This window comes from Macaca nemestrina, chromosome 1, assembly GCF_043159975.1.
Source record: "Macaca nemestrina isolate mMacNem1 chromosome 1, mMacNem.hap1, whole genome shotgun sequence".
NCBI classification, from domain to species: domain Eukaryota; kingdom Metazoa; phylum Chordata; class Mammalia; order Primates; family Cercopithecidae; genus Macaca; species Macaca nemestrina.
The window spans coordinates 29265982-29275057 of record NC_092125.1 but is presented as its reverse complement, the minus strand read 5'-3'; the positions used below and the strand labels follow the sequence as shown (position 1 = coordinate 29275057).

At 44.6% G+C, this 9076-nt stretch overlaps 1 pseudogene; it reads right to left on the bottom strand.

Moving 5' to 3' along the window:
- Positions 1-3033: 3033 nt before the first annotated feature.
- Positions 3034-6595, bottom strand: LOC105484926 (ganglioside GM2 activator pseudogene; annotated as a pseudogene).
- Between the last annotated feature and the right edge of the window lie 2481 nt (positions 6596-9076).

Sequence of the window (9076 nt, the reverse complement as noted above, 5' to 3'; positions counted from 1 at the left end):
TTGAACTCCTGGGCTCAAGAAATCCTCCTGCCTCAGCCTCCCAAAATGTTGGGATTATAGGCATGAGCCACTGTGCCTGGCCCATATGATGATTTAATACTTTCCATCACTTACATTTTGTTTTTGGTCAGTAAAAGCTCTTTATTCATTCACACATGGCAGCCTTGCAGTAGTTACAAAGTAAGATGGAGCAGGTCCTGCCTCTAAGAACTCTAAGCAGATATTTGGGGAGTTCAGAGATCATTGTAACACCAATTGCTACTGTGGAAGCTCCAGGCGGGGAGAGGTGTTGATGCGGTTTGGCTGTGTCCCCACCCAAATCTCATCTCGAATTGTATTCTCCACATGTCAAGGGAGGGACCTGTAATCCCCACGTGTTGAGGATGGGAAGTGACTGGATTATGGTGGCCATGTCCCCCATGCCATTCTCCTGACAATGAGTGAGTCTCACGAGATCTTGATGGCTTTAAAAGTGGCAGTATTTCCTGTGCCTACTCTCACTGTCTCTCCTGCTGTCTTGCTTACCCTTTGCCTTCCACCATTTTTTGTAAATGTCCTGAGGCTGCCTCATCCATGTGGATCTGTGAGTTAATTAAGCCTCTTTCCTTTATAAATTACCTACTCTCACTATTTCTTTACAGCAGTGTGAAAATGGACTAATACAGGTGTCATAGAGATGTTGTGGAAACATCTGGCAGTCTGTGGGGTTGACCTTCACACAATTTTTGTTTTTGCCTTCGTGCTTTCCTCCAGAAAAGCTTCTCTGCTCTCCTGAGGCTGTTAGATGTTCCACCCATGTGCTCCCTCAGCTCCTTCTACTTACCTGTCACTTAATACTGTCTTCGGGTTACCTGCTTACTTGTGTGTTTTCTTCTTAGGATGCTAAGGTATTTGAGGATAAAGATTGTGCCATGGCTTGGTGAAGCTGCTCACAACTGTAATCCCAGTGCTTTGGGAGGCTGAAGCAGGAAAATCACTTGAGCTCGGGAGTTTGAGACCAGCCTGGGCAACATAGTGAGACCCCATCTCTCAAAAAAAAAACCAAAAAAAACGGTGGTGGTGGGGTGTGTGTGTGTGTGTGTGTGTGTGTGTGTGTCAGGCCTCTGAGCCCAAGCTAAGCCATCATATCCCCTGTGACCTGCACGTATACATCCAGATGGCCTGAAGCAACCGAAGATCCACAAAACGAATGAAAATAGCTGTAACTAATGACATTCCACCATGGTGACTTGTTTCTCCCCCACCCTTGAGAAGGTTCTTTGTAATCTCCCCCATCCTTAAGAAGGTTCTTTGTAGTTCTCCCCACCCTTGAGAATGTACTTTGTGAGATCCACCCCCTGCCAGCAAAACATTGCTCCTAACTCCACTGCCTATCCCAAAACCTATAAGGACTAACGATAATCCCACCACCCTTTGCTGACTCTCTTTTCGGACTCAGCCCACCTGCACCCAGGTGAAATAAACACAGCCTTGTTGCTCACATAAAGCCTGTTTGGTGGTCTCTTCACATGAACGCGCATGACAGTGTGTGCCTGTAGTCTCAGCTGAGCATGAGGATTGCCTAAGCCCAGGAGATCGAGGCTGCAGTGAGCGGTAATCACACTGTGGCAGGCCAGGTCCCACTGATGTAGGCCTCCATAACAGCTGTCTCAGCACTGACTGAGGGGTTAAGTTAAATATTGAAAGCTGAAAGAGCTAGTGGCCTTGTACAAAGTCTGGAATGTGACAAAAGCCCACCAAGAGTTTTGCCTAGGCTTTTCTTAGGCCTTAAAGCATGACAGGATAATGAAGGAATTCTTAACAGGACCTGTTCAGGATTAAACAAGTTTTATTGTGGGCCTGAAGAAACTCTCCAGGCCTCCACAAACAAGCTTTATTGGGGACTAAAGTAACTCCCCAAACCTCCATGACTTAGCAGGAGACAAGATAACAGTAATCCCCCCAGCACCTGGACCCATTTAGATGAAGTAAATTTACTGAGGCTCCAGAGGAAGATCTTCAGGACTCAGATCTTAGTCATAGGTTAAAAGAAGTTAATCGCTTATGTCTTTAGGTGAATGCACACTTACACGTACACATATAGCTTAGAAGGTATATAAGCTTTGGAAAACTTTGTAATTTTGAGTTGGTCTGGTGATCATTTCCAGCCCTTCTCCCTGTAATCAGTTACAGAAATAAAAACTCTCTTCTCTCCCAGTTCATCTGCATCTCGTTATTGGGCCATGAGAATAAGCAACCCGACCCTTGGTTTGGTCTGGGAACACCACCACTGGACCTCAGCCTGGGTGACAGAACGAGACTCCGTTTCAAACAAACAAACAAAACTAAATAAAGGGATTGTGCCTCACTTATTATAGGATCTTCAGGAACTACAGAAACAGCCTCATTGTCTGGGGTAAATACCAAGGTTCTTGATCTCATGGCCAAGGAAATCAAGGATGCAGACGCATACAGAATGAGATTGGAGCAGGAGTTTAAAAGGTGAGGATAAAGAAGAGCTCTCTGTCACAGAGAGGGGTCCAAACCAATTGCAAATTGTAGTAAGAATGTCAGGGTTTTTGGCCCGGAGCGGTGGCTCAAGCCTGTAATCCCAGCACTTTGGGAGGCCGAGACGGGCGGATCACGAGGTCAGGAAATCGAGACCATCCTGGCTAACATGGTGAAACCCCGTCTCTACTAAAAAAAAAAATACAAAAAACTAGCCGGGCGAGATGGCGGGCGCCTGTAGTCCCAGCTACTGGGGAGGCTGAGGCAGGAGAATGGCGTAAACCCGCGAGACGGAGCTTGCAGTGAGCTGAGATCCGGCCACTGTACTCCAGCCTGGGCGACAGAGCGAGACTCCGTCTCAAAAAAAAAAAAAAAAAAAAAAAAAAAAAGAATGTCAGGGTTTTTAAAAAATGGGCTAGTGATGGGGGGGAGGGAGTTGTCTTATCTCCATAGGGCCTGAAGAACCGGTTAGGACCAGGCATGCCACCTGCATAGAGCAGAGTTTCTAATAGCCCCACCCCATTCTTTGATTGTGCAGGCAGGCTCTTAGTTTGTGCTGCTCTGCTGCTGCTTATCTGCGTGTGCTAAAAGGGGAGGGAGAGTTTCTATGCCCATTCCCAGGCACCTTCTTGCAGCTGCAGACATCCCCCACCCAGTGCATGCTTCCAGCTTCTCTATCTTAGGCTAAAGAAAGGGAAAGGAATGTGCTTATTAAGGTGCACTGTTTTTACTGGGGCTCATTGTACGTTTGTGAAGTTTGGTGACCACCAGGAAGCTTCCCACTCTGTGTCCAGATTGCTTATCTGTGTTTTACAGCCTGATCTTCCAGGCTGCTCTTTGTTACAAGAGAAGTGATTTCTTTGAACTGCATGAGGTTAGAAAGGGAGCAATTTCTGAGCTGCTTTTTGTTAGAAAGTTTTCTGCTGGGAAGTCTCTTCATCCTATCGTCTGTCTGTCTGTCTGTCTGTCTATCTATCTATCTATCTGTCTATCTGATTTCTTTCTATCTCCTGTATCACTATTATAGTGATGACATACAACAAACGATGAATTGCTGTTTGTTAAATTAATCAATGTTATATAGGCTGGTTGTATTATCAATCCCCAGGCATTAGAAAAAAGCCTGAGTTCCCCAAAACTTCATTTACTACATATACCAGCAATTATCCTGCCAAACTTAAGAAAAAACACTGTTTTTTACTCTAAGGGATACCATTATGTAAGATGACCAGCCCTGGGAAAATCACTATGATTGGTCATCCTACACTCATGGTAATAGCACACAAGCCTTTACAATTTTATCGTCACCCCATGGAGCTTTTATGTCTGCACTTGTATATTTTTAAAGGAGTTCAAAATCAGACTTTGTGCCTGTGCACATACTTAAAATTTTTTTCTTCTTAAAATTATATTTTTAAGTTCACATGATATATATGACAGATTAAATTACAGTCATCCTTGACTCCCCCAATTTTTTCTTCTACATAATTAATTACTATTTTTAGTTTGCATATATCCTTGGGGTCTTTATCCATTTATATACATGTTTATATAAATAAACTGATGAAAATACACAGTATTATTTTAGGAGTGCTTATTTTAAAAATATATTATGCAAATTGTTTTTTACTTAAAAATTCGCTATAGTTCATTTTAATGAGAACTCTATAGCATTTATCACATATAATTAAACATAACTAAATATAAAAGACAATCCAGCCTGGGCAACATGGCAAAACTCTGTCTCTACAAAAATTACAAAAGTTAGCTGGACTTGGTGGTGTGTGCCTGTTGTGCCAGCTACACAGGAGGCTGAGGTGGGAGGATAGCTTGAGGCTGGAAGGTTGAGGCTGCATTGAGCTGTAATCACACCATTGCACTCCAGCCTGGGTGACAGAGTGAGGCCCTGTCTGAAAAAAACAAAAAACAAAAAACAAAAACGAACAGTAGTTTTTGTATCAATCTAGTTATTCCTAAGGAGTTAATAATAACTCTCTCTCTCTCTCTTTTTTTTCTCCCTGAGACAGAGTCCCACTCTGTTGTCCAGGATGGAGTACAGTGGCACGATCTTGGCTCACTGCAACCTCCTCCCCTGGGGTTCAAGTGATTCTGGTGCCTCCCCGAGTAGCTGGGACTTCAGGCACATGCCTGGCTAATTTTTGTATTTTTAGTAGAGAGGGGGTTTCACCATGTTGGTCAGGCTGGTCTCAAACTCCTGGGCTCAAGTGACCTGCTCACCTCAGCCTCCGAAAGTGCTGGGATTACAGGTGTGAGCCACCACACCTGCCTTTTTCTTTTCTTTTTTTTTCTTTTTGCAAGTTAAAAATATTTATTGCTATTCTAGGCTTCAAATGAGCCCCATAACTCTGGTCCGACATGTGGTTCAGAAGTTGTCATGGCATAACAGGGTGGTGGACGAATCCAGGCAGCCTGACCTTGAGTCCACCTTATCTTCCTTGGACCCCTGCTCCACAAAGCAGCTGTTGGTGGGGCCAACTCTTTCTCATCTGCCTCATTCACCCTGCAGAACTCCAAGACTGGGGCAGGCAGCCTCCTAATCCCCACAGCTCACATATGAGAGGCTGCCCATACCTCTCCTAGAACTGGAAGAGCCTTCTCCTTAAGATCAGACACGATGGATTTGGCCCTGTGGAGAGAGAAGTGGTGCCACAGGAGTTGTTTTAAGAGGAGAAGGCATGCACCGTCTTAGATCAGAGGTTGCAATATGGCCACCCACAAGCTGACTTTCCCCACTCACATGTCTGCTCGGCCCCTTTGGGCTGCACAGTATTTAAGAAAAATAATTGCTGGGCATGATGGCTCATGCCAGTAATCTCAGCACTTTGGGAGGCTGAGGCGGGCGGATCATGATGTCAAGAGATTGCGACCATCCTCACCAACATGGTGAAACCCTGTCTCTACTAAAAATACAAAAATTAGCTGGGCGTGGTGGTGTGTACCTGTAGTCCCAGCTACTCAGGAGGCTGAGGTAGGAGAAGCGCTTAAATCTGGGAGGTGGAGGTTGCCGTGGGCTGGGATCGTGCCATTGCATTCCAGCCTGAGTGACAGGGCGAGACTCTGTCTCCAAAAAAAAAAAAAAAAGAAAAACCAAACTGTCCAACTCATCCTCCCTTAGGTCAGGGCTGCTTGTCCCAGCCTAAAATGTAAGTGGCACAAAATGGTTTTCAGTGAGGGTAGCTGACTCATTGCAGAAAGGGGCTTGAAGAGGGGCAGAGAGTCAAAATTTGGCCTTGGCACACATGAGACAAAGGAAAAGGAACCTTCCTCACATCCCTTCATTCTGCTGTGGCTAATGCCATGTTATATTCCCTTTAGATCGACAGCAATTCTTTTTTTTTTTTTTTTTTTTTTTTGAGAGGGAGTCTCGCTCTGTTGCCCAGGCTGGAGTGCAGTGGCGCAGTCTTGGCTCACTGCAAGCTCCGCCTCCTGGGTTCAGGCCATTCTCCTGCCTCAGCCTTCCAAGTAGCTGGGACTACAGGCGCCCGCCACCGGTTTCACCTTGTTAGCCAGGATGGGAGAGACAGCAATCTTGATGCAGCTCAGATGCTTTCCTCCACTGCTCAGGATGCTCTCAATGCGGTAGTTTCTGGTGCTGAGCCAGCTGGGCAGCTCCAGGTCAGGCACAGTGAACTCACTCATGGTGAGTAGGTGCCTTCTTTGAAGGGACAGTAGCAAAGAAGCCCATAGGTATGCAGGGGCTCTGGGCAGGGCTCCCCAGGAGGAATTAAAGTATCAAGCACATCACAGAAGTTTTCATAGGCACAGCTGCCAATCTGTTCCATGCATGAGATCTTGACCCAGAAGCCAGCCACTTCCTTCCCTACAGTTAATTCCACCTTCAGAGGATATTTGAGGGGGACACTGGTCTTGCCCTCAGCACTGACGATCACGTTCCCAGGAACGAAAAAAAAAACTGGTCGGCTTCCAGAGACAGGCTTCTGATCACCACAGGATCCTTCCCTTTGTCTCAGCTATCCCAGGGAAAGCTACTGATCTGGTTCAGGTGGACGTGGGCAGGGGCTGCTAGGCCTGCCAGAAGCAAGCCCAGGACAATCAGGAGCGGAGCCTCCATCAGGGATTGCACTGTGAAGGGTGAGTCCGCATGGAGTTAACCACCCACATTTTCAATCCTTTAAGTTACAAATCTCAATAAACAAAGTACTGGGAAAAAATTATTCTGGCTTGTGTTGTGATTCTATCTCTTAGCCTGGTGAAAGAGAGACAAAGAGAGCGAGAAGAAAGGAGAAGGGAAACAGAGAAAGGGAATAGTGTGATGGGGTGGGATGACAAGAGAACCTCGATTTATGGTTTCGTCAAGACTGCACACAATGGAGAAGGTCTTTTCTGTAAAAGAAATTAGGAGTGTTGTCACAAACAGGGGAAATACACTAGGCAGTCAAAAATTCCAACTGTCACAGCAGATATTCTATGCTTTTAAGCAAAACTTTTTCAGATGTCAAAATAGTCAGCATATGCATAATTCATGTAATTATGATTGTTTTCCTTAAAGGGAGAAGTCACTTTTCTTGGTAGAAAGATGCTTATATATTCATTGCCCCAAGTGGGCCATTTATCTATTCAACATTTATTGAATATTGATCAATATTTATTGAACATTGATCATGTTTCAGTTACTGTTTTAGGTGTGGTGATAGTGGTGAACAGGATATAAACATTGCCGTCATAGAGATCACATTCTAGCGGGTCAAATAGGTGATTTAAAAAAAAGTAGACAGACTCACATGAAGATTTCAAGTAATAAATCAAGGTAAAAGGAATGGGGGTATTTTGCTTATGGTGAATGTTCTTTAAAGAGTAAAACTTCTGTATATGAGAATGAGGGGCAAGGATATTTATACCATCTCGGGGCATTGTGATATGTTGAATGTGGAAAAAAAAATTACACATGAAGAGGACCCAGGTGTAGCAGTGTACTCAGAGGGATTATTGAGGAGCACACAGAGTAGGAAACACTCAGAGAAGTGTTTGAGGATAGAGGGTTTTTTTTTTTTTTTTTTTTTTTTTTTGAGACGGAGTCTCACTCTGTCGCCCAGGCTGGAGTGCAGTGGCCGGATCTCAGCTCACTGCAAGCTCCACCTCCCGGGTTTACGCCATTCTCCTGCCTCAGCCTCCCCAGTAGCTGGGACTACAGGCGCCCGCCACCTCTCCCGGCTAGTTTTTTGTATTTTTTAGTGGAGACTGGGTTTCACCATGTTAGCCAGGATGGTCTTGATCTCCTGACCTCGTGATCCGCCCGTCTCGGCCTCCCAAAGTGCTGGGATTACAGGCTTGAGCCACCGCGCCCGGCCCATATAGAGGGGGTTTTGTTGATGACATCTGTGAGTTCCATAGGGCATAGTAGAGATATTTGTGTGGCTCAGGAAGGACAGAAGATTGGACCAGTCAGGTATGTACAGTGTTCTGTGGGGAGAAAAATCTAGTGATGACCCTAAATTTTGGGACTTGGACTTTTGTGGATGACTGAGGTAAATAGGAAGACAAGGCATGATGGCATTAGCTCCTTAGAAGGTGGGAAGTCAGTTCATTTATAGCCTCTTTCTCTGGACTCTTGGGTGGTTTCTAGTGGTAAAGACGTGGGAGGAACAATCTCTCCAGGGGCTCCAAGCAAACAATCCCTGTTCTTCAGACTCCTCCTGATGTTCTTTATAGCACACGGTATCTTGATGCCTTACCATGCTGGTCACCCTCTACTGATTGCATTCAGTCAATCAGTGTCATTGTTAGAAAGTGTCTTTTAGAACAGATTATGATATTCTGAATGTGGGCTGGAAAGTATAGAGTGCCCTGAACTTAGTACCTCTTTTGACTTAAATACTATTCTTACATTCATCCACGTGTTTGTGTTTCTCAGTTCATGGTGAGATAATTATTCTGGGACTTTTTTTCCCCCTCAGGAACTGCCATTGTGCTAATTCTTCCTATTATCCTGTAGCTGTAGAATTATACAGTTCTTGAACACAATCAGTCTGACATATTCAATCTAGCACATTTTATAGATGGGAAACAGAGTTCCAGTTAGAGTAAGTGATGAGTGTGATTTGATGTTTTGAATCAAATACTTGGCTGGTTTAGAAAAACACAAGATTAATGAAATCACTTGCAACTAGTTTCAGTTTAGGAAAGTGAATCCAAACTTCTTCCTCTTTGGTAACTGTGGGCTAGTCTAAAGAACAAAGGGACATTCTCCTGGTGGTGGTTGGATTTACCCTTGCATAGTGGGATTTGCCTACAGTCTTGATAGCTCAGATATCTGACCTGGAATTGGGGCAACTTGTCTAGTCACTTTATAGGAGCTGATTTACCTTTGGATTTTTGCTTTCTTTCTTTCTTTTTCTTTTTCTTTTTTTCTTTCTTTCTTTTTCTTTTTTTTTTTTTTTTGAGACAGAGTCTCACTCTTTCTCCCAGGCTGGAGTGCAATGGTGTGATCTTGGCTCACTGCAACTTTTGCCTTCCTGCTTCAAGCAATTCTCCTGCCTCAGCCTCCCAAGTAGCTGGGACTATAGGTGTGCACCACCACGCCTGGCTAACTTTTTTGTATTTTTAGTAG